The sequence below is a fragment of the Pleurodeles waltl genome, chromosome 4_2, assembly GCF_031143425.1.
Source record: "Pleurodeles waltl isolate 20211129_DDA chromosome 4_2, aPleWal1.hap1.20221129, whole genome shotgun sequence".
Taxonomy (NCBI): domain Eukaryota; kingdom Metazoa; phylum Chordata; class Amphibia; order Caudata; family Salamandridae; genus Pleurodeles; species Pleurodeles waltl.
The window spans coordinates 662,236,246-662,261,605 of record NC_090443.1 but is presented as its reverse complement, the minus strand read 5'-3'; positions in this window follow the sequence as shown (position 1 = coordinate 662,261,605).

Here is a 25,360-nt window from a genome sequence, read left to right as displayed (position 1 = left end):
ACACATAACCGGATATATATAATCACCTCATTTTGTTTAACAAAACATATCAAATAACTGAAAAAAAGGGGGGAAAAAGGAGGGGGGGGGCGGGGTCGCCCGGAAAGAGAGGGGGGAGGGTTGATTTGGGAAAAAGGGGGGGGGGCGGGCGGGAAGGGGGTAGGAGGTAGAGAGGAAAAAAGGAATGGAAATGGGTAGGAAAAGGGAGAGAGGGGAGAGTTTTGGAAGGAGGGGGAGGGTTTGTTGTGATGCAAAGTGATCCTCTACCAAGAGACAAACAGCTAATTCCTTCACCTACCCATATAGGCCCGTATTTATACTTTTTTTGCGCCGCATTTGCGTCGTTTTTTGACGCAAAAACAGCACAAATTTGCAAAATACCATTGTATTTTGTCGGTTTTCGCCGTTTTGCGCCAAAAAGCGGCGCAAATGCGGCGCTAAAAAAAGTATAAATACGGGCCATAATCTTTTAGGTAAGAAATTTCTCTGGGGGATTCCTCCAAAATGTTCTCACAACTCCTCTGTCTGCATACAGAGAAAAAAACAATACAGTCAAAAAGTCCATCAACAGTGACTGGTCCCTCATGTCTCTTTACTAAAAAGTCTGTCTCTTTACGTTAATTCCAATTGGAAAATCCACTCAATTTACATCCCACAAATTTTATAGCCTCATGTTCTTGCTGATAAACGACATAAACACACGGATCTCAATTGCTTTATAGTTTTTAGAGGGAACTCAGATGTTGGCGCTACACCTCTAAGCCTCCTATATATTTTTAGCGTTGGCTTATATTCCTATCAGCAAGCCTACCTTCAAATCTCGCCGATTCTTCCAAAAACCAAATCGCAGGCGTCCGATGTAAAGATTGCCGAATAGTGCTGACTCCATTTTAAAGTCAGGCAGCATATTCTAAATCTCGGTCGAAAAACCGCGAGACTACGGAATTGCCGATTCTCACAAAAGCAGTGTCGGCCATCTTGAAATGCGTGGGCTCATATTCCCATCAATGAGCATACCTTCAATTTTCACTGATTCTTCGAAAAGAACCCAAATTAAAGGCATCCGATATACAGATTGCCGAATTATGCTGACTTTGTTTTAAAATCAAGCAACATATTCTAAAACTCGGTCGAAAAAAAAACCCGAGACTACACCATACCATACCATAACATACTATGCCATACCATGCTTAGCAAAACAGCCTTGATAAAAGAAGTAATCACAAATATTTTGTTTTTGTATGAAACCTAAAAAAACGTTGTCATTCAGATTAGCCAAACGGCTTAGTAAAACAGGAAGACACATATGTACCCCTTGTGACTCCTCTGGCAGTTCAGTGTATAAGCATATTATTTATTGCAGTTATCATTATTAGTGTTGTTTTTGCAGTTTACTCAGCATCAGTTTCTTCAGCATCATATATACTTAGAGTTAAATAGCAAAGTCTTGTGAATTCTTGACCTCCATGTGCACAGAAGACACATGTCACATTCTCTGTGGTAATAATATGCCCTTTCGGCTCTGGTGGAACCTGAATGGTGAGTGAGAATTTACTTTCAGGATGAGTCCTCTGAGGAGGCTATGGGTTGGTGATTTTAACATAGGAGATGTATGATATAAACCCTATTGCCTGGAACTGCTCCTAAGATCCCTCTGACTTACACATTGTGGTTCTAGAGTTTGATTTTACAAGGATAGGGCTGATCAGTAAGAAAACCATAACAAATGTATTCTCCAAAGGGAGCAAGAATGGGATTTTTTAATGTTATGTTTATTTTGAAAACAAATCCCTAGTGTTCCATGACATTCAGCCTTTTTGGTGTGGAGGACAGTTGGAAGTGCCCCTTTCTGTGAAGTCATCCCAAAACTTTTTGCCTTCCTACTCTTGTTTTTTGCTAAACTTTCTTTTGTCGGTTTTAGGGCTCTATGCACTTTCCTACTGCTAACCAGTGCTAAAGTGCATGTGCTCTCTCCTTAAAACATGGTAGAATTGATTTATACCTTCTTGGTCCCTTTAATTTACTTGTATATCCCTAGTAACGTGCACTACACGTGCCCAGGGCCTGTAAATTAAATGTTACTAGTGGACCAGCAGCACTGGTTGTGTCACACACTTAAGCAGTCCTGTAAACATGCCTTAGGACTTTCATTGCAGTGCCTGTGTGTGCAGTTTAGAACTGACATGTCAACCGTGTAAAACGGATATTTTATCAAACCCTTTTGTACATATAAGTCACCCCTAGGTAGGCCCTGGACAGCCCAGAAGGCAGGGTGCAGGGTATCTAAAAGGTAGGACATGTATTTCTAAGTTTTACAAGTCCTGTTTGGGAACAACATTTAAATCCATTTCCACTACTGCAAGGCCTGTTTCACCTAAAGGATAACATTGGAGTTGTCTTACTACATTTTTTAAGTAGAATTTCAGAATCGGAAGAGATAAGTGGTTCATGTTTGATGTCTCTGGAATCATAATCGAAAATCCTAACTGATGATGAATTTGGATTTTACATTACAATTCTGAAAGTGCCACTTTTAGAAAGTTGGCATTTCCTTGCCTTTGCCATTTGGTATCTGCGGCCTGTCTCTGGTCACATGACTGGATGTAGTTGGCAGTTAGGCTTTCTGTGCTACACCTAGACAGCCACACACAAGGGGAGTTTGAGTGTGACTGAATAGACCATCACTGGCAAGATGGAAGGGAGGTCCTGAGCCCAGTCTCACTTACACTTGAATAGGCTGTGTCCTGTCTCTACTCAAAAGGTCTAATGACCCTGTATTGTCGCTTCAGCCAGTTTAGATCCAGGACATGGAAGGTAGGAAATCCCATGCACTCCAAATACACTGTCTAGAAGCTTCTCCCACCTTCCAGATACAAGGCACCAGTGTATAAAAGAAGGACCTTAGACACCACCACTTCAGTACACTTTTGGACCGGTGGATGCTCTGCCAGGAAGAAGAACTGCAGTGCTGCTACAAGGGCTGACACTCTGCTGAACTGCTACTCTGAAGGAGCTGCTGCTCTTTTGTGCTGACCTGCTGACCTTTTTTGCCTGGGGAAGGAGAACTGGACCTGCAACTTCTACCTCGAGCCCAGGAGCCCAGAGTGACTCTAAGGTCTAGTCTGCTTCCCTCCTGATCTGAGCATTAGGGACATAACAGGCTCTCCAATAGCTCCTGGACCTGTCTACAGCACGTTCCTGGCCCCAGTTGGTGTTCCTCAGGTCCATGACACTTGGTGTGGCTCAGTAGGCTCCTAATTCAACCTTTTTCGATCTTCACGACTGCAAACGTGCGAGCCACCACTAGCCTGTCTTTTTGTCCAACAAGCATTGATTACCATGGAGAACCACCAACATGAGGTCCAAGCACACACGCCACCCAGCCTGTTCCTCACACCATGCCAATCAGCACCAGAGTAACTCTCATTGCTTTCGGCGGCCTTCTTCTAAATGAATGGGAATCTTGGTAGAAATCTTGACAAGGTAAACCTTAGCTGGACTAAACTAGGACTGTATGCATTCAATTCACACTCAATCATGGTCAGCCTGCACTTTTAACTTTGACCCAATCCGATTTGTCCAGATAGATGCGGTTGGTGCTTTATGCATTTAGGTGCCATATTAAAGGCAATCTTTAAATATTTATGAATCCAGATCAATTGATTGGAGTTTTGTCATTTTTGTCCTATTTTATTTATTAAAGTTGGCTCTACTTGCCTAACCTGATTGGGATCGTTGTGTGGTGTTTTCACTGTTTTACTGTTTAAAGTGTTGCACAAATACTTTGCACATTTCCTCTGAGTTAAGCCTGACTGCTCTGTGCCAAGCTACCAGAGGGTTGAGAATGAACATCATTTATCAGTCACCAGGGGTCACAGCTGTGCCCCTGGCCTACCCTGTGCTACCACTGGCACTGCCTTTGCAACCCATGGCCACAGAGGTGGCAAATTCAGTCTTAGGAACACAGAGGGGTGACTCGTCCCTATAGGCATCAGTTGGGTCTCCACTCGGCTTGTTTTCTATTTTTATTACAGTAATAGTGACTAATAAAATATTTTTCACTATTAGTGTAATAAAAATAGAGTACATTTAGCTGGAATATGCCCTTTCATGGCAGCTGAGATACTTGCAGGTGAGAATGTGTTTATGTGAGAGAGAGTGTATGTAAGTTTTAATTTGTATGCATGTATAAGTATGTGTGTGTGAGTAAAGGTGAAAGGATGCGTGATGTCTCTTATGCTACCCCTGGCATTTCGGTGAATTGACATCCATGGGGTTTGTTAGAAATGGGGTCTCTAGTTGGTAGTGGTTTGCACCCTGTCCAAGAAGGGACCCTCCCTCTAACCAGGGTAAGGGAGTTACACAGCTAATATAACACCTGCTCACCCCCTTCGTAGAGCTTGGTGCGATAAGTCAGGATTTTCTCAGAGGCAGTGAGTAAAGTATTTGTTCACATACACAGTAACACAATGAAAACACCACAAAAGTACTCCACACCAGTTTAGAAAAATAGCCAACATTTATCTGAGTAAAACAAGACCACAAAAACAAAAATCCGACAGACACAAATTAAAGATACAAACTTTTAAAGATTATGGGCCATGTTGGCGGTGGCGCTCGTACAGCCAATACACATCCAGTACTGCCAGTACCACCAGTGCGGTCAGGCTGTCGCGGATGGCGGTAGGCACCTTCAGACTGGTGGGGACCATGTTTCCGCCAGACATATTGCAAGGCTGCACACTGCCAGGGTTTCCACCGCAGTCACACCGATACCAAAACCCTGGTTGAAACCAACTCTATAAAAGGAAACAAACACCTTCTGGAACACAGAGCTGCCCGGAGTTACGATGGAACCTGAACTCAAAGTCCTCCCACTGCTCCTGCTAGTACAACGACTCCAGAACCAGCAATGGCGATGAAGACAACAAAGTAAGTACACACAACTAGCACACACTGGAGGAAAAGGCATTAGTACACACACACACAACACACACAGCCAGGACGCTTTGCAACGGACACATACACATGTAACCATACACCCATATGAACACACACACACATCTACATACACACACACACACATACCACACATACAAACAAACACAAACTATACACACCACAGCCACCACATACATGACATACATACACCAACCTGCACACACAGCACCGCCCCTGTCGAACACAATCATACACAACACCACCGAATCACACAATGACATCACAACAGCAACTACACATATGCCTCGCCATCCACTCTCACTGCACACCTCCACATGACAATACATACATACACCAACATATAGCAACACCACACAACCAATCAACACTATTACACAGCTGATAGAAATGGGGTTTTTGGTTGGCTGTCAGGTTGCCCGCTGTCCAAGCAAGAACCCTCATTCTAGTCATGGTAAGTCACACACAATCCAAAATCAGCCTGTGCCCACCCTCTGGTAGCTTGGCACGAGCAGTCAGGCTTAACTTAGAAGGCAATGTGTAAAGCATTTCTGCAATAAATCATACAATACCATAATATAAAACCACAAAAATCCACCACACAGTGTTTAGAAAAATATATAATTTTTATCTGGGTATTTGCAGGCCAAAACGATCAAAAATGCAATATGAATTTGTAAAGATATCACTAAAAAGTGATATATAGGGCCTCATTCCAACCCTGGCGGTCTATGACCGCCAGGGTGGAGGTCGCCGGAAGCACCGCCAACAGGCTGGCGGTGCTTCCTTTGGCATTCCGACCGCAGCTGTAAAGCCGCAGTCGCCCAGCCGGGTCCGGCGGTTTCCCGCCGGATTACCCCCGGCTGGGCTGTATTCCGACCCCCTTCCCGCCAGCCTGTTTCTGGCGGTTTTCACCGCCAGGAACAGGATGGCGGGAACGGGTGTCGTGGGGCCCATGGGGGCCCCTGCACTGCCCATGCCACTGGCATGGGCAGTGCAGGGGCCCCCTAACAGGGCCCCAGCATGATTTTCACTGTCTGCATAGCAGACAGTGAAAATCGCGACGGGTGCAACTGCACCCGTCGCACCTCTGCAACACCGCCGGCTCCATTCGGCGCCAGCTTCTGTGTTGCAGGGCCTTTCCAGTTGGGCCGGCGGCGCTCCCTTGGCAGGCACCCGCCGGCCCAGCGGGAATGTCTGAATGGCCTCCGCGGTCTTTTGCCCGCTCCGCGGCCAATTGGCGGTTTCCGCTTGGTGGGCGGCGCCCGCCGCCCGCCAATATTGGAATGACCCCCCTAGTGTCTTAAGTCCTTAAAAAGAAACAAAGTCTCTTTCAAGCACAAAGTACCTGGTTTGGAATGGAAAATCTCCGCAGAGGGCCGCAGAAGAGGAGATGCGTGGAAAAATGGTGTGTGCGTCGGTTACGCCCCTTCACACACGGACTTGCGTCATTATTTTTCATGCGGGGAGATGTGCGTCGTTCTACGGGAGGAAAAATGGTGTGTGCGTCGGTTGCGCCCCTTCAAACACGGACTTGCGTCATTATTTTTCACTCGGGGAAGACGTGTGTCGTTTTCCAGCACGCCGACCGTCTCCTTCCATGGGTCGCAGGATTACCAGATGTCCCAGGGTCTGTGCGTGGATTCTCCTGCTTGTTTTGCTGCTGCGTGTCGTTCCGCAGGGCTGTGCGTTGAAGTTTTAATCTCACGGATGGCGTTGCGTCGATTTCTCCTCTGGAAGTCGGGCGGCGTTGTCCTTGCGAGGCCGTGCGTCGAAGTTCCGGTCGTCCCGAAGGCGTTGCATCGATCAGCGTCGGTGTGCGGCGTTTTTCTCGCCACGGAAGAAGCTGTGTGTCGAAACTTTCGCCGCACGAAGCGTCCAAGTGAAAAAGATAAGTCTTTTTGGTCCTGAGACTTCAGGGAACAGGAGGCAAGCTCTATCCAAGCCCTTGGAGAGCACTTTTACAGCCAGACAAGAGTTCAGCAAGGCAGCAGGCCAACAGCAAGGCAGCAGTCCTTTGGAGAAAGCAGACAGGTGAGTCCTTTGAGCAGCCAGGCAGTTCTTCTTGGCAGGATGTAGTTTCTGGTTCAGGTTTCTTCTCCAGCAAGTGTCTGATGAGGTAGGGCAGAGGCCCTGTTTTGTACTAAGTTGTGCCTTTGAAGTGGGGGTGACTTCAAAGAGTGTCTAATAAATGCACCAAGCCCCCTTTCAGTTCAATCCTGTCTGCCAGAGTCCCAGTAGGGGGTGTGGCAGTCCTTTGTGTGAGGGCAGGCTCTCCACCCTCCCAGCCCAGGAAGACCCATTCAAAATGCAGATGTATGCAAGTGAGGCTGAGTACCCTGTGTTTGGGGTGTGTCTGAGTGAATGCACAAGGAGCTGTCAACTAAACCTAGCCAGACGTGGATCGAAGGGCACAGAAAGATTTAAGTCCAAAGAAATGCTAACTTTCTAAAAGTGGCATTTCTAGAATAGTAATATTAAATCCGACTTCGCCAGTCAGCAGGATTTTCTATTACCATTTTGGCCATAGTAAATATGACCTTCCTGCTCCTTTCAGATCAGCAGCTGCCACTTCAACAGTGTATGAGGGCAGCCCCAATGTTAGTCTATAAAGGGAGCAGGCCTCACAGTAGTGTAAAAACGAATTTAGGAGTTTTACACTACCAGAACATATAACTACACAGGTACATGTCCTGCCTTTTACCCACAAAGCACCCTGCTCTAGGGGTTACCTAGGGCACACATTAGGGGTGACTTATATGTAGAAAAAGGGGAGTTCTAGGCTTGGCAAGTACTTTTAAATGGCAAGTCGAAGTGGCAGTGAAACTGCACACACAGGCCTTGCAATGGCAGGCCTGAGACAAGGTTAACAGGCTACTGAAGTGGGTGGCACAACCAGTGCTGCAGGCCCACTAGTAGCATTTAATCTACAGGCCCTAGGCACATATAGTGCACTCTACTAGGGACTTATAAGTCAATTAAATAGCCAATCATGGATAAACCAATCAATAGTACAATTTACACAGAGAGCATATGCACTTTAGCACTGGTTAGCAGTGGTAAAGTGCCCAGAGGTCAAAAGCCAACAACAACAGGTCAGAAAAAAATAGGAGGAAGGAGGCAAAATGTTTGGGGATGACCCTCTCAAAAAGCCAGGTCCAACATGACCCCCTACCAGCCTAAAGCCAAGGGAGAACAATCACTATCCTGATGTACTTCGCTGTTTGAGGCGACAGAACAAGGACCCAGGCCCACAACAGCAGGGGCATGCTCCAGTTCTTCGCCTTCCTGACTCGCAGGGCCCACTAAGCCAACCCATGGGGAACCTTTCTCCTTACCTGCGGATCCCATCTGTGCAGCACCTAACCTTACTTTGCTCACAGATGTATCCCAGTAGCTGGATAGTACCACCAGGACCAACACAGTGGGGTTGCCCACTCTACCCCCGGGGTGTGACACTTGTCCCCTCCCCAGGGATAACTCTGTCCACCCGGACAGCAAGCCACATTGGTTACTGACAGCTGCCTGGGATGAGAGCCAGGCCCCAGGCCTCTCAAAGGTCTCCCACCACTGTGGCTTTGGAGAGGGGGGGCGGTAGCCCCAGGTGCTGGGCACCCTTTAACCACTCTCCCTTCCACAAGGTCAGGGATGACTGCCTGAACCTGGTCCTCCCCTCTGGGGCTCTGTACCCTCCCTCCTGGAGCTGTACCTCCATAGTCGAACATGGTCAGGGTGCTTATAGAAGTCGCCCTGTACCATTCCTCCACCAGTGCAGGGCTGTTAACCTGCAACTGGCCCTCAAACCTGGGGTCTGTACCTTCAGGATGGACTAGGGCCAGGGGAGAGGCTTCCCTCCCCCTGCCCTCCCTTCTGGGGTCCAGCACCTTCCAACTAGGAGTGGCCTCCTCAGAAGACAACATGGTAGGGGCACTGTTATCAGTAACCCCTCCCTCCAGGTCCGGGGGACACCCTGAACCTGGCCTTCCAGCCCAGGGTCTGTATCCTCAGACTGGATCACTGCCTGGCAAACCAGGACTTTCTGAGGGGCACACCTACCCCCCACGAGGTCAGAGTTTAACCTCTGCACCTGACCATCAAAACCAGAGTCACCACCCTGAGGTTGAACAATTGCCTGGCACGCCAGGACTTCCTGGGGGGCACACCTACCCCCCACTGGGTCAGAGTTTAACCTCTGAACCGGGTTCTCCAACCCAGGGTCACCACCCTGAGGTTGGGCAATTGCCTGGCACACCAGAGTTTAATCCCTGATCCTGGCCATCCAACCCAGAGTCACCACCCTGCGGTTGAACAATTGCCTGGTACGCCAGCACTACCTGGGGGGCACACTGACCCCCCACCAGGTCAGAGTTTAACCTCTGAACCTGGTCATCCAACCCAGAGTCACCACCCTGAGGTTGAACAATTGCCTGGCCTGCCAGGACTTTCTGGGGGGCACACCTACCCTCCCTCGGGTCAGAGTTTAACCTCTGAGCCTGGTTAGCCAAACCAGAGTCACCACCCTGAGGTTGAACCATTGCCTGGCATACCAGGACTTTCTGGGGGGCACACCTACCCCCCACCAGGTCAGAGTTTAACCTCTGAACCCGGTTATCCAACCCAGAGTCACCACCCTGAGGTTGAACCATTGCCTGGCATGCCAGGACTTCCTGGTGGGCACTCTCACCCCCCACAAGTGACACACCGTCCCCAAGGGCCACACAAGAGTCTGGTTGGCGTAGGTCTCCTGACCTCTGCCCATCCGGCAGAGTCTGGGTCTCCCCCAAACAAGAAACGGTTTCACCTGGGTCATTCCTGGGGGGCTCTGCTCTCAGAGCTGACCCCTGACTCCCCAGGTCCTCCACTGGGGTCCGCAACCCCCTCTCAACCCTATGTCTGGACTTATGCATCCCCTCACTAGGAGTGGTATTGCCAGACACCATAACTGTTGGGATGCTGGCTACAGTCACCCCTCCAAGTTCTTCTGACACTGCAGGACTTCCCTCAACAGGTGGCCCTACGGTACAGGCTAGGCTTCCCTCCTGGTGTTCCCTCATGGAACCCTCTAGGACCAGAGACCTACCTGGGACACTACAATCCTCTCCCACCTCACTTGGTTGGGAAACACCTAGACCACACCCTTCAGGAGCACCCCCATATGCCTCTTCAGACTCTCTGGTACTCACCCAGAAGTCTTCCTCCATTGTAAGCTCCCTGGGGTCAGAGAACTCACACTCCACCTGGTGTTGGCGTAGCTCTGGAAAATAAGGACCAGACATATGCTCTCCAGCAATTACATCACTCTGCCCTTCACATGCATTAACCACAGTACCCTTCACCCAACCATCCAGTAACTCAGCCTTGGAAAAGCACTCTACCTCACACTCCTGAGACTGGTGGGACAGTATCTGACTGTCCCCGACACTCAACCCATACTCTTCTGGGATGTCTCTACACTCTCTATCCAGGACGTCCACCAGGGGGGGAACCCTTTTCTCTGTCGCTCTCTGCTAGAGCCAGTAAAGTGTCCCTCCTCCCAGTAGGAATATGACTCCCTGTGCCAGTTCCCCAATCCTTCTCAGGGACCCTGTGCATAACGGGAATTACCTCATACCCTTGAACCACCTGGGGTGTGTCAACTCCCTTCTTCAAGTTGGGCACCACATCTCTGGGCTTGTGCCCTTCTTCAGCAGTACTGGGAGGAAGATTTTTGCTGCCACAATCTGAACTGGACTCAGCCCTTCCGGCCTCCAGCTTCAGCTCTTCACAGCTCAGCTCTTGAGCTGCAATCCTTTCTTTTTCCAGGGCTAAGAGTCTTTTTGCCTCAACCCTTTCAAGATACTCCTCTAACTGTTGCTCATGCCGCTTTTGAGGTAGGAGCCATTCATCTCTCTCTGGTTCTCCTTCCTCATCTGAGTAGTCTTCCTCCTCATGTGAGCAGTCCTCCTCCTAATCTGAGGGGTACTTAGTCATTTGGTTTCTTGCTGCCTCTCTTTCTGCCCATCTTTCTTCCCCCCAGACTATGTAGTTATGTAGCATTTCCATCTTAGTAGATCTCCTTGATACAGGAAGGCCCCATTTTCTGCAAAGCCTCCTTAGGTCAGCCTTAGTGAGGTGGTCAGTAGGCACAAAGAATGAGTAGGTAAGCAACCTCATTCTGATAAGGTCTTACCAGCAAAAACCAAAATCCAAAGTCCAAAATATCAATAGTATATCCAGGAGGACATCAGAGAACCAAAAGCAAAAAGATGAAAAATCAAGTTGACCTTCAACTGTGGGTAGGTAGTGAAATACTTAGCTACTGTATGTCACTGCACAAACACAGGTCCTGTCCTAACCGCTGATCACCAATGTTAGAAATTGGGTTTTTGTTTGGCAGTCAGGTTGCCCTCTGTCCAAGCAAGAACCCTCACTCTAGTCAGGGTAAGTCACACACAATCAAAAATCAGCCTGTGCCCACCCTCTGGTAGCTTGGCACGAGCAGTCAGGCTTAACTTAGAAGGCAATGTGTAAAGCATTTGTGCAATAAATCATACAATACCATAATATAACACCACAAAAATACACCACACAGTGTTTAGAAAAATATATAATATTTATCTGGGAATTTGCAGGTCAAAACGATCAAAGATGCAATATGAATTTGTAACGATATCACTAAAATGTGATATATAGGGGGTCATTCCGACCCCGGCGGCCGGCGGCCGGCGCCCGCCGGGCGGAAACCGCCCAATGACCGCTCTCCGGTCAAATGACTGCGGGGGTCATTTCAACTTTTCCGCTGGGCCGGCGGGCGATCTCCAAAAGATCGCCCGCCGGCCCAGCTGGAAAGCCCCTGCAAAGAGGAAGCCGGCTCCGAATGGAGCCGGCGGATTTGCAGGGGTGCGACGGGTGCAGTGGCACCCGTCGTGATTTTCACTGTCTGCCAAGCAGACAGTGAAAATCTTTGTGGGGCCCTGTTAGGGGGCCCCTGCACTGCCCATGCCAGTGGCATGGGCAGTGCAGGGCCCCCCAGGGGCCCCATGACACCCGTTCCCGCCAGCCTCTTCCTGGCGGTGTAAACCGCCAGGAACAGGCTGGCGGGAAGGAGGTCGGAATCCCCATGGCGGGAGGATTCCCTGGGCCAGGGGAAAACCGGCGGGAAACCGCTGGTTCCCCTTTTCTGACCGCTGCGGTAAAGCCGCGGTCAGAATGGCCCAGGAAGCACCGCCAGCCTGTTGGCGGTGCTTCCTCTGCCCTCCACCCTGGCGGTTTGAAACCGCCAGGGTCGGAATGAGGGCCATAGTGTCTTAAGTCTTTAAAAAGTAAACAAAGTCACTTTCAAGCACAAAGTACCTGGTTTGGAGTGGAAAATCTCCGCAGAAGGCCGCAAAAGAGGAGATGCGTGGAAAAATGGTGTGTGCGTCGGTTATGCCCCGTCACACACGGACTTGCGTCGTTATTTTTCACGCGGGGAGACGTGCGTCGTTCTACGGGAGGAAAAATAGTGTGTGCGTCGGTTGCGCCCCTTCACACACGGACTTGCGTCGTTATTTTTCACTCTGGGACGACGTGTGTCGTTTTCCGGCACGTGGACCGTCTCCTTCTATGGGTTGCGGGATTTACAGATGTCCCAGGGTCTGAGCATGGATTCTCCTGCTTGTTTTCCGGCTACGCGTCGTTCCGCGGGGCTGTCCGTCGAAGTTTCGATCTCACGGCAGGCGTCGCGTCGATTTCTCCTCTGGAAGTCGGGCGGCGTTGTCCTTGCGAGGCTGTGCGTCGAAGTTCCGGTTGTCCTGAAGGCGTTGCGTCGATCAGCGTCAGTGTGCGGCATTTTTCTCACCACGGAAGAAGCTGTGTGTCGAAAATTTTGCCGCACGAAGCGTCCAAGTGAAAAAAAGAAGTCTTTTTGGTCCTGAGACTTCAGGGAACAGGAGGCAAGCTCTATCCAAGCCCTTGGAGAGCACTTTTACAGCCAGACAAGAGTTCAGCAAGGCAGCTGGCCAACAGCAAGACAGCACTCCTTTGGAGAAAGCAGACAGGTGAGTCCTTTGAGCAGCCAGGCAGTTCTTCTTGGCAGGATGTAGTTTCTGGTTCAGGTTTCTTCTCCAGCAAGTGTCTGATGAGGTAGGGCAGAGGCCCTGTTTTGTACTAAGTTGTGCCTTTGAAGTGGGGGTGACTTCAAAGAGTGTCTAATAAATGCACCAAGCCCCCTTTCAGTTCAATCCTGTCTGCCAGAGTCCCAGTAGGGGGTGTGGCAGTCCTTTGTGTGAGGGCAGGCTCTCCACCCTCCCAGCCCAGGAAGACCCATTCAAAATGCAGATGTATGCAAGTGAGGCTGAGTACCCTGTGTTTGGAGGGTGTCTGAGTGAATGCACAAGGAGCTGTCAACTAAACCTAGCCAGACGTGGATCAAAGGGCACAGAAAGATTTAAGTGCAAAGAAATGCTCACTTTCTAAAAGTGGCATTTCTAGAATAGTAATATTAAATCCGACTTCGCCAGTCAGCAGGATTTTCTATTACCATTCTGGCCATAGTAAATATGACCTTCCTGCTCCTTTCAGATCAGCAGCTGCCACTTCAACAGTGTATGAGGGTAGCCCCAATGTTAGCCTATAAAGGGAGCAGGCCTCACAGTAGTGTAAAAACGAATTTAGGAGTTTTACACTACCAGAACATATAACTACACAGGTACATGTCCTGTTTTTACCCACACAGCACCCTGCTCTAGGAGTTACCTAGGGCACACATTAGGGGTGACTTATATGTAGAAAAAGGGGAGTTCTAGGCTTGGCAAGTACTTTTAAATGGCAAGTCGAAGTGGCAGTGAAACTGCACACACAGGCCTTACAATGGCAGGCCTGAGACAAGGTTAACAGGCTACTGAAGTGGGTGGCACAACCAGTGCTGCAGGCCCACTAGTAGCATTTAATCTACAGGCCCTAGGCACATATAGTGCACTCTACTAGGGACTTATAAGTCAATTAAATAGCCAATCATGGATAAACCAATCAATAGTACAATTTACACAGAGAGCATATGCACTTTAGCACTGGTTAGCAGTGCTAAAGTGCCCAGAGGTCAAAAGCCAACAACAACAGGTCAGATACAAATAGGAGGAAGGAGGCAAAATGTTTGGGGATGACCCTCTCAAAAAGCCAGGTCCAACGTGACCCCCTACCAGCCTAAAGCCAAGGGAGAACAATCACTATCCTGATGTACTTCCCTGTTTGAGGCGACAGAACAAGGACCCAGGCTCACAACAGCAGGGGCATGCTCCAGTTCTTCGCCTTCCTGACTCTCATGGCCCACTAAGCCAACCCATGGGGAACCTTTCTCCTTACCTGCGTATCCCATCTGTGCAGCACCTAACCTTACTTTGCTCACAGATGTATCCCAGTAGCTGGATAGTACCACCAGGACCAACACAGTGGGGTTGCCCACTCTACCCCCGGGGTGTGACACTTGTCCCTCCCCAGGGATAACTCTGTCCACCCGGACAGCAAGCCACAGTGGTTACTGACAGCTGCCTGGGATGGGAGCCAGGCCCCAGGCCTCTCAAAGCTCTCCCACCACTGTGGCTTTGGAGAGGGGGGGGGCGGTAGCCCCATGTGCTGGGCACCCTTTAACCACTCTCCCTTCCACCAGGTCAGGGATGACAGCCTAAACCTGGTCCTCCCCTCTGGGGCTCTGTACCCTCCCTCCTGGAGCTGTACCTCCACAGTCCAACATGGTCAGGGTGCTTATAGAAGTCGCCCTGTACCATTCCTCCACCAGTGCAGGGCTGTTAACCTGCAACTGGCCCTCAAACCTGGGGTCTGTACCTTCAGGATGGACTAGGGCCAGGGGAGAGGCTTCCCTCCCCCTGCCCTCCCTTCTGGGGTCCAGCACCTTCCCACTAGGAGTGGCCTCCTCAGAAGACAACATGGTAGGGGCACTGTTATCAGTAACCCTTCCCTCCAGGTCCGGGGGGACACTCTGAACCTGGCCTTCCAGCCCAGGGTCTGTATCCTCAGACTGGATCACTGCCTGGCAAACCAGGACTTTCGGGGGGCACACCTACCCCCCACCAGGTCGGAGTTTAACCTCTGCACCTGACCATCAAAACCAGAGTCACCACCCTGAGGTTGTACAATTGCCTGGCACGCCAGGACTTCCTGGGGGCACACCTACCCCCCACCGGGTCAGGGTTTAACCTCTGAACCGGGTTCTCCAACCCAGGGTCACCACCCTGAGGTTGGGCAATTGCCTGGCACACCAGAGTTTAATCCCTGATCCTGGCCATCCAACCCAGAGTCACCACCCTGCGGTTGAACAATTGCCTGGTACGCCAGCACTACCTGGGGGCACACTGACCCCCAACCAGGTCAGAGTTTAACCTCTGAACCTGGTCATCCAACCCAGAGTCACCACCCTGAGGTTGAACCATTGCCTGGCATGCCAGGACTTCCTGGTGGGCACTCTCACCCCCCACAAGTGACACACCGTCCCCAAGGGCCACACAAGAGTCTGGTTGGCGTCGGTCTCCTGACCTCTGCCCATCCGGCAGAGTCTGGGTCTCCCCCAAACAAGAAACGGTTTCACCTGGGTCATTCCTGGGGGGCTCTGCTCTCAGAGCTGACCCCTGACTCTCCAGGTCCTCCACTGGGGTCCGCAACCCCCTCTCAACCCTATGTCTGGACTTATGCATCCCCTCACTAGGAGTGGTATTGCCAGACACCATAACTGTTGGGATGCTGGCTACAGTCACCCCTCCAAGTTCTTCTGACACTGCAGGACTTCCCTCAACAGGTGGCCCTACGGTACAGGCTAGGCTTCCCTCCTGGTGTTCCCTCATGGAACCCTCTAGGACCAGAGACCTACCTGGGACACTACAATCCTCTCCCACCTCACTTGGTTGGGAAACACCTAGACCACACCCTTCAGGAGCACCCCCATATGCCTCTTCAGACTCTCTGGTACTCACCCAGAAGTCTGCCTCCATTGTAAGCTCCCTGGGGTCAGAGAACTCACACTCCACCTGGTGTTGGCGTAGCTCTGGAAAATAAGGACCAGACATATGCTCTCCAGCAATTACATCACTCTGCCCTTCACATGCATTAACCACAGTACCCTTCACCCAACCATCCAGTAACTCAGCCTTGGAAAAGCACTCTACCTCACACTCCTGAGACTGGTGGGACAGTATCTGACTGTCCCCGACACTCAACCCATACTCTTCTGGGATGTCTCTACACTCTCTATCCAGGACGTCCACCAGGGGGGAACCCTTTTCTCTGTCGCTCTCTGCTAGAGCCAGTAAAGTGTCCCTCCTCCCAGTAGGAATATGACTCCCTGTGCCAGTTCCCCAATCCTTCTCAGGGACCCTGTGCATAACGGGAATTACCTCATACCCTTGAACCACCTGGGGTATGTCAACTCCCTTCTTCAAGTTGGGCACCACATCTCTGGGCTTGTGCCCTTCTTCAGCAGTACTGGGAGCAAGATTTTTGCTGCCACCATCTGAACTGGACTCAGCCCTTCCGTCCTCCAGTTTCAGCTCTTCACAGCTCAGCTCTTGAGCTGCAATCCTTTCTTTTTCCAGGGCTAAGAGTCTTTTTGCCTCAACCCTTTCAAGATACTCCTCTAAATGTTGCTCCTGCCGCTTTTGAGGTAGGAGCCATTCATCTCTCTCTGGTTCTCCTTCCTCATCTGAGTAGTCTTCCTCCTCATGTGAGCAGTCCTCCTCCTAATCTGAGGGGTACTTAGTCATTTGGTTTCTTGCTGCCTCTCTTTCTGCCCATCTTTCTTCCCCCCAGACTATGTAGTTATGTAGCATTTCCATCTTAGTAGATCTCCTTGATACAGGAAGGCCCCATTTTCTGCAAAGCCTCCTTAGGTCAGCCTTAGTGAGGTGGTCAGTAGGCACAAAGAATGAGTAGGTAAGCAACCTCATTCTGATAAGGTCTTACCAGCAAAAACCAAAATCCAAAGTCCAAAATATCAATAGTATATCCAGGAGGACATCAGAGAACCAAAAGCAAAAAGATGAAAAATCAAGTTGACCTTCAACTGTGGGTAGGTAGTGAAATACTTAGCTACTGTATGTCACTGCACAAACACAGGTCCTGTCCTAACCGCTGATCACCAATGTTACAAATTGGGTTTTTGTTTGGCAGTCAGGTTGCCCTCTGTCCAAGCAAGAACCCTCACTCTAGTCAGGGTAAGTCACACACAATCCAAAATCAGCCTGTGCCCACCTTCTGGTAGCTTGGCACGAGCAGTCAGGCTTAACTTAGAAGGCAATGTGTAAAGCATTTGTGCAATAAATCATACAATACCATAATATAACACCACAAAAATACACCACACAGTGTTTAGAAAAATATATAATATTTATCTGGGAATTTGCAGGTCAAAACGATCAAAGATGCAATATGAATTTGTAAAGATATCACAAAAAATTGATATATAGGGGGTCATTCCGACCCCGGCGGCCGGCGGGCAGCGCCCGCCGGGCAGAAACCGCCCAAAGACCGCACTGCGGTCAAATGACCGCGGGGGTCATTTCAACTTTTCCGCTGGGCCGGCGGGCGATCTCCAAAAGATCGCCCGCCGGCCCAGCGGGAAAGCCCCTGCAAAGAGGAAGCCGGCTCCGAATGGAGCCGGCGGATTTGCAGGGGTGCGACGGGTGCAGTGGCACCCGTCGTGATTTTCACTGTCTGCTAAGCAGACAGTGAAAATCTTTGTGGGGCCCCCAGGGGCCCCACGACACCCGTTCCCGCCAGCCTCTTCCTGGCGGTGTAAACCGCCAGGAACAGGCTGGCGGGGAGGGGGTCGGAATCCCCATGGCGGCGCTGCAAGCAGCGCCGCCATGGAGGATTCCCTGGGCCAGGGGGAAACCGCTGGTTCCCCTTTTCTGACCGCAGCTTTACCGCCGCGGTCAGAATGGCCCGGGAAGCACCGCCAGCCTGTTGGCGGTGCTTCCTCTGCCCTCCACCCGCCAGGGTCGGAATGAGGGCCATAGTGTCTTAAGTCTTTAAAAAGTAAACAAAGTCTCTTTCAAGCACAAAGTACCTGGTTTGGAGTGGAAAATCTCCGCAGAAGGCCGCAGAAGAGGAGATGCGTGGAAAAATGGTGTGTGCTTCGGTTATGCCCCGTCACACACGGACTTGCGTCGTTATTTTTCACGCGGGGAGACGTGCGTCGTTCTACAGGAGGAAAAATAGTGTGTGCGTCGGTTGCGCCCCTTCACACACGGGCTTGCATCGTTATTTTTCGCTCGGGGACGACGTGTGTCGTTTTCCGGCACGTGGACCGTCTCCTTCTATGGGTCGCGGGATTTACAGATGTCCCAGGGTCTGAGCGTGGATTCTCCTGCTTGTTTTCCGGCTGCGCGTCGTTCCGCGGGGCTGTCCGTCGAAGTTTCGATCTCACGGCAGGCGTCGCGTCGATTTCTCCTCTGGAAGTCGGGCGGCGTTGTCCTTGCGAGGCCATGCGTCGAAGTTCCGGTTGTCCCGAAGGCGTTGCGTCGATCAGCGTCGGTGTGCGGCATTTTTCTCGCCACGGAAGAAGCTGTGTGTCGAAAATTTCACCGCACGAAGCGTCCAAGTGAAAAAAAGAAGTCTTTTTGGTCCTGAGACTTCAGGGAACAGGAGGCAAGCTCTATCCAAGCCCTTGGAGAGCACTTTTACAGCCAGACAAGAGTTCAGCAAGGCAGCTGGCCAACAGCAAGACAGCAGTCCTTTGGAGAAAGCAGACAGGTGAGTCCTTTGAGCAGCCAGGCAGTTCTTCTTGGCAGGATGTAGTTTCTGGTTCAGGTTTCTTCTCCAGCAAGTGTCTGATGAGGTAGGGCAGAGGCCCAGTTTTGTACTAAGTTGTGCCTTTGAAGTGGGGGTGACTTCAAAGAGTGTCTAATAAATGCACCAAGCCCCCTTTCAGTTCAATCCTGTCTGCCAGAGTCCCAGTAGGGGGTGTGGCAGTCCTTTGTGTGAGGGCAGGCTCTCCACCCTCCCAGCCCAGGAAGACCCATTCAAAATGCAGATGTATGCAAGTGAGGCTGAGTACCCTGTGTTTGGAGGGTGTCTGAGTGAATGCACAAGGAGCTGTCAACTAAACCTAGCCAGACGTGGATCGAAGGGCACAGAAAGTTTTAAGTGCAAAGAAATGCTCACTTTCTAAAAGTGGCATTTCTAGAATAGTAATATTAAATCCGACTTCGCCAGTCAGCAGGATTTTCTATTACCATTCTGGCCATAGTAAATATGACCTTCCTGCTCCTTTCAGATCAGCAGCTGCCACTTCAACAGTGTATGAGGGCAGCCCCAATGTTAGCCTATAAAGGGAGCAGGCCTCACAGTAGTGTAAAAACGAATTTAGGAGTTTTACACTACCAGAACATATAACTACACAGGTACATGTCCTGTTTTTACCACACAGCACCCTGCTCTAGGGGTTACCTAGGGCACACATTAGGGGTGACTTATATGTAGAAAAAGGGGAGTTCTAGACTTGGCAAGTACTTTTAAATGGCAAGTCGAAGTGGCAGTGAAACTGCACACACAGGCCTTGCAATGGCAGGCCTGAGACAAGGTTAACAGGCTACTGAAGTGGGTGGCACAACCAGTGCTGCAGGCCCACTAGTAGCATTTAATCTACAGGCCCTAGGCACATATAGTGCACTCTACTAGGGACTTATAAGTCAAATAAATAGCCAATCATGGATAAACCAATCAATAGTACAATTTACACAGAGAGCATATGCACTTTAGCACTGGTTAGCAGTGGTAAAGTGCACAGAGGTCAAAAGCCAACAACAACAGGTCAGAAAAAAATAGGAGGAAGGAGGCAAAATGTTTGGGGATGACCCTCTCAAAAAGCCAGGTCCAACATGACCCCCTACCAGCCTAAAGCCAAGGGAGAACAATCACTATCCTGATGTACTTCCCTGTTTGAGGCGACAGAACAAGGACCCAGGCCCACAACAGCAGGGGCATGCTCCAGTTCTTCGCCTTCCTGACTCTCATGGCCCACTAAGCCAACCCATGGGGAACCTTTCTCCTTACCTGCGGATCCCATCTGTGCAGCACCTAACCTTACTTTGCTCACAGATGTATCCCAGTAGCTGGATAGTACCACCAGGACTAACACAGTGGGGTTGCCCAATCTACCACCGGGGTGTGACACTTGTCCCCTCCCCAGGGATAACTCTGTCCACCCGGACAGCAAGCCACAGTGGTTACTGACAGCTGCCTGGAATGAGAGCCAGGCCCCAGGCCTCTCAAAGCTCTCCCACCACTATGGCTTTGGAGAGGGGGGGCGGTAGCCCCAGGTGCTGGGCACCCTTTAACCACTCTCCCTTCCACCAGGTCAGGGATGACAGCCTAAACCTGGTCCTCCCCTCTGGGGCTCTGTACCCTCCCTCCTGGAGCTGTACCTCCACAGTCCAACATGGTCAGGGTGCTTATAGAAGTCGCCCTGTACCATTCCTCCACCAGTGCAGGGCTGTTAACCTGCAACTGGCCCTCAAACCTGGGGTCTGTACCTTCAGGATGGACTAGGGCCAGGGGAGAGGCTTCCCTCCCCCTGCCCTCCCTTCTGGGGTCCAGCACCTTCCAACTAGGAGTGGCCTCCTCAGAAGACAACATGGTAGGGGCACTGTTATCAGTAACCCCTCCCTCCAGGTCCGGGGGGACACCCTGAACCTGGCCTTCCAGCCCAGGGTCTGTATCCTCAGACTGGATCACTGCCTGGCAAACCAGGACTTTCGGGGGGGCACACCTACCCCCCAGCAGGTCAGAGTTTAACCTCTGCACCTGACCATCAAAACCAGAGTCACCACCCTGAGGTTGAACAATTGCCTGGCACGCCAGGACTTCCTGGGGGCACACCTACCCCCCACCGGGTCAGAGTTTAACCTCTGAACCGGGTTCTCCAACCCAGGGTCACCACCCTGAGGTTGGGCAATTGCCTGGCACACCAGAGTTTAATCCCTGATCCTGGCCATCCAACCCAGAGTCACCACCCTGCGGTTGAACAATTGCCTGGTACGCCAGCACTACCTGGGGGCACACTGACCCCCCACCAGGTCAGAGTTTAACCTCTGAAGCTGGTCATCCAACCCAGAGTCACCACCCTGAGGTTGAACAATTGCCTGGCCTGCCAGGACTTTCTGGGGGGCACACCTACCCCCCACCGGGTCAGAGTTTAACCTCTGAGCCTGGTTAGCCAAACCAGAGTCACCACCCTGAGGTTGAACCATTGCCTGGCATACCAGGACTTTCTGGGGGGCACACCTACCCCCCACCAGGTCAGAGTTTAACCTCTGAACCCGGTTATCCAACCCAGAGTCACCACCCTGAGGTTGAACCACTGCCTGGCATGCCAGGACTTCCTGGCGGGCACTCTCACCCCCCACAAGGGACACACCGTCCCCAAGGGCCACACAAGAGTCTGGTTGGCGTAGGTCTCCTGACCTCTGCCCATCCGGCAGAGTCTGGGTCTCCCCCAAACCAGAAACGGTTTCACCTGGGTCATTCCTGGGGGGCTCTGCTCTCAGAGCTGACCCCTGACTCTCCAGGTCCTCCACTGGGGTCCGCAACCCCCTCTCAACCCTATGTCTGGACTTATGCATCCCCTCACTAGGAGTGGTATTGCCAGACACCATAACTGTTGGGATGCTGGCTACAGTCACCCCTCCAAGTTCTTCTGACACTGCAGGACTTCCCTCAACAGGTGACCCTACGGTACAGGCTAGGCTTCCCTCCTGGTGTTCCCTCATGGAACCCTCTAGGACCAGAGACCTACCTGGGACACTACAATCCTCTCCCACCTCACTTGGTTGGGAAACACCTAGACCACACCCTTCAGGAGCACCCCCATATGCCTCTTCAGACTCTCTGGTACTCACCCAGAAGTCTGCCTCCATTGTAAGCTCCCTGGGGTCAGAGAACTCACACTCCACCTGGTGTTGGCGTAGCTCTGGAAAATAAGGACCAGACATATGCTCTCCAGCAATTACATCACTCTGCCCTTCACATGCATTAACCACAGTACCCTTCACCCAACCATCCAGTAACTCAGCCTTGGAAAAGCACTCTACCTCACACTCCTGAGACTGGTGGGACAGTATCTGACTGTCCCCGACACTCAACCCATACTCTTCTGGGATGTCTCTACACTCTCTATCCAGGACGTCCACCGGGGGGAACCCTTTTCTCTGTCGCTCTCTGCTAGAGCCAGTAAAGTGTCCCTCCTCCCAGTAGGAATATGACTCCCTGTGCCAGTTCCCCAATCCTTCTCAGGGACCCTGTGCATAACGGGAATTACCTCATACCCTTGAACCACCTGGGGTGTGTCAACTCCCTTCTTCAAGTTAGGCACCACATCTCTGGGCTTGTGCCTTCTTCAGCAGTACTGGGAGCAAGATTTTTGCTGCCACCATCTGAACTGGACTCAGCCCTTCCAGCCTCCAGTTTCAGCTCTTCACAGCTCAGCTCTTGAGCTGCAATCCTTTCTTTTTCCAGGGCTAAGAGTCTTTTTGCCTCAACCCTTTCAAGATACTCTTCTAACTGTTGCTCCTGCCGCTTTTGAGCTAGGAGCCATTCATCTCTCTCTGGTTCTCCTTCCTCATCTGAGTAGTCTTCCTCCTCATGTGAGCAGTCCTCCTCCTAATCTGAGGGGTACTTAGTCATTTGGTTTCTTGCTGCCTCTCTTTCTGCCCATCTTTCTTCCCCCCAGACTATGTAGTTATGTAGCATTTCCATCTTAGTAGATCTCCTTGATACAGGAAGGCCCCATTTTCTGCAAAGCCTCCTTAGGTCAGCCTTAGTGAGGTGGCCAGTAGGCACAAAGAATGAGTAGGTAAGCAACCTCATTCTGATAAGGTCTTACCAGCAAAAACCAAAATCCAAAGTCCAAAATATCAATAGTACATCCAGGAGGACATCAGAGAACCAAAAGCAAAAAGATGAAAAATCAAGTTGACCTTCAACTGTGGGTAGGTAGTGAAATACTTAGCTACTGTATGTCACTGCACAAACACAGGTCCTGTCCTAACCGCTGATCACCAATGTTAGAAATTGGGTTTTTGTTTGGCAGTCAGGTTGCCCTCTGTCCAAGCAAGAACCCTCACTCTAGTCAGGGTAAGTCACACACAATCCAAAATCAGCCTGTGCCCACCCTCTGGTAGCTTGGCACGAGCAGTCAGGCTTAACTTAGAAGGCAATGTGTAAAGCATTTGTGCAATAAATCATACAATACCATAATATAACACCACAAAAATACACCACACAGTGTTAAGAAAAATATATAATATTTATCTGAGTATTTGCAGGTCAAAACGATCAAAGATGCAATATGAATTTGTAAAGATATCACTAAAAAGTGATATATAGGGGGTCATTCCGACCCCGGCGGCCGGCGAGCAGCGCCCGCCGGGCGGAATCCGCCCAAAGACCGCACCGCGGTCAAATGACCGCGGGGGTAATTTCAACTTTCCCGCTGGGCCGGCGGGCGATCTCCAAAAAATCGCCCGCCGGCCAAGCGGGAAAGCCCCTGCAAAGAGGAAGCCGACTCCGAATGGAGCCGGCGGATTTGCAGGGGTGCGACGGGTGCAGTGGCACCCGTCGCGATTTTCACTGTCTGCTAAGCAGACAGTGAAAATCTTTGTGGGGCCCTGTTAGGGGGCCCCTGCACTGCCCATGCCAGTGGCATGGGCAGTGCAGTGGCCCCCAGGGTCCCCACGACACCCGTTCCCGCCAGCCTCTTCCTGGCGGTGTAAACCACCAGGAACAGGCTGGCGGGAAGGGGGTCGGAATCCCCATGGCGGCGCTGCTTGGAGGATTCCCTGGGCCAGGGGAAAACTGGCGGGAAACCGCCGGTTCCCCTTTTCTGACCGCGGCTTTACCGACGCGGTTAGAATGGCCCGGGAAGCACCGCCAGCCTGTTGGCGGTGCTTCCTCTGCCCTCCACCCTGGCGGTTAGAAACCGCCAGGGTCGGAATGAGGGCCATAGTGTCTTAAGTCTTTAAAAAGTAAACAAAGTCTCTTTCAAGCACAAAGTACCTGGTTTGGAGTGGAAAATCTCCGCAGAAGGCCGCAGAAGAGGAGATGCGTGGAAAAATGGTGTGTGCATCGGTTATGCCCCGTCACACACGGACTTGCGTCGTTATTTTTCACGCGGAGAGACGTGCGTCATTCTACGGGAGGAAAAATAGTGTGTGCGTCGGTTGCGCCCCTTCACACACGGACTTGCGTCGTTATTTTTCACTCGGGGACGACGTGTGTCGTTTTCCGGCACGTGGACCGTCTCCTTCTATGGGTCGCGGGAATTCCAGATGTCCCAGGGTCTGAGCGTGGATTCTCCTGCTTGTTTTCCTGCTGCGCGTCGTTTCGCGGGGCTGTCCGTCGAAGTTTCGATCTCACGGCAGGCGTTGCGTCGATTTCTCCTCTGGAAGTCGGGCGGCGTTGTCCTTGCGAGTCCGTGCGTCGAAGTTCCGGTCGTCCCGAAGGCGTTGCGTCGATCAGCGTCGGTGTGCAGCGTTTTTCTCGCCACGGAAGAAGCTGTGTGTGGAAAATTTCGCCGCACGAAGCGTCCAAGTGAAAAAAAGAAGTCTTTTTGGTCCTGAGACTTCAGGGAACAGGAGGCAAGCTCTATCCAAGCCCTTGGAGAGCACTTTTACAGCCAGACAAGAGTTCAGCAAGGCAGCAGGCCAACAGCAAGGCAGCAGTCCTTTGGAGAAAGCAGACAGGTGAGTCCTTTGAGCAGCCAGGCAGTTCTTGGCAGGATGTAGTTTCTGGTTCAGGTTACTTCTCCAGCAAGTATCTGATGAGGTAGGGCAGAGGCCCTGTTTTATACTAAGTTGTGCCTTTGAAGTGGGGGTGACTTCAAAGAGTGTCTAATAAATGCACCAAGCCGCCTTTCAGTTCAATCCTGTCTGCCAGAGTCCCAGTAGGGGGTGTGGCAGTCCTTTGTGGGAGGGCAGGCCCTCCACCCTCCCAGCCCAGGAAGACCCATTCAAAATGCAGATGTATGCAAGTAAGGCTGAGTACCCTGTGTTTGGGGTGTGTCTGAGTGAATGCACAAGGAGCTGTCAACTAAACCTAGCCAGACGTGGATTGAAGGGCATAGAAAGATTTAAGTGCAAAGAAATGCTCACTTTCAAAAAGTGGCATTTCTAGAATAGTAATATTAAATCCGACTTTGCCAGTCAGCAGGATTTTCTATTACCATTCTGGCCATACTAAATATGACCTTCCTGCTCCTTTCAGATCAGCAGCTGCCACTTCAACAGTGTATGAGGGCAGCCCCAATGTTAGCCTATAAAGGGAGCAGGCCTCATAGTAGTGTAAAAACAAATTTAGGAGTTTTACACTACCAGAACATATAACTACACAGGTACATGTCCTGCCTTTTACCCACACAGCACCCTGCTCTAGGGGTTTC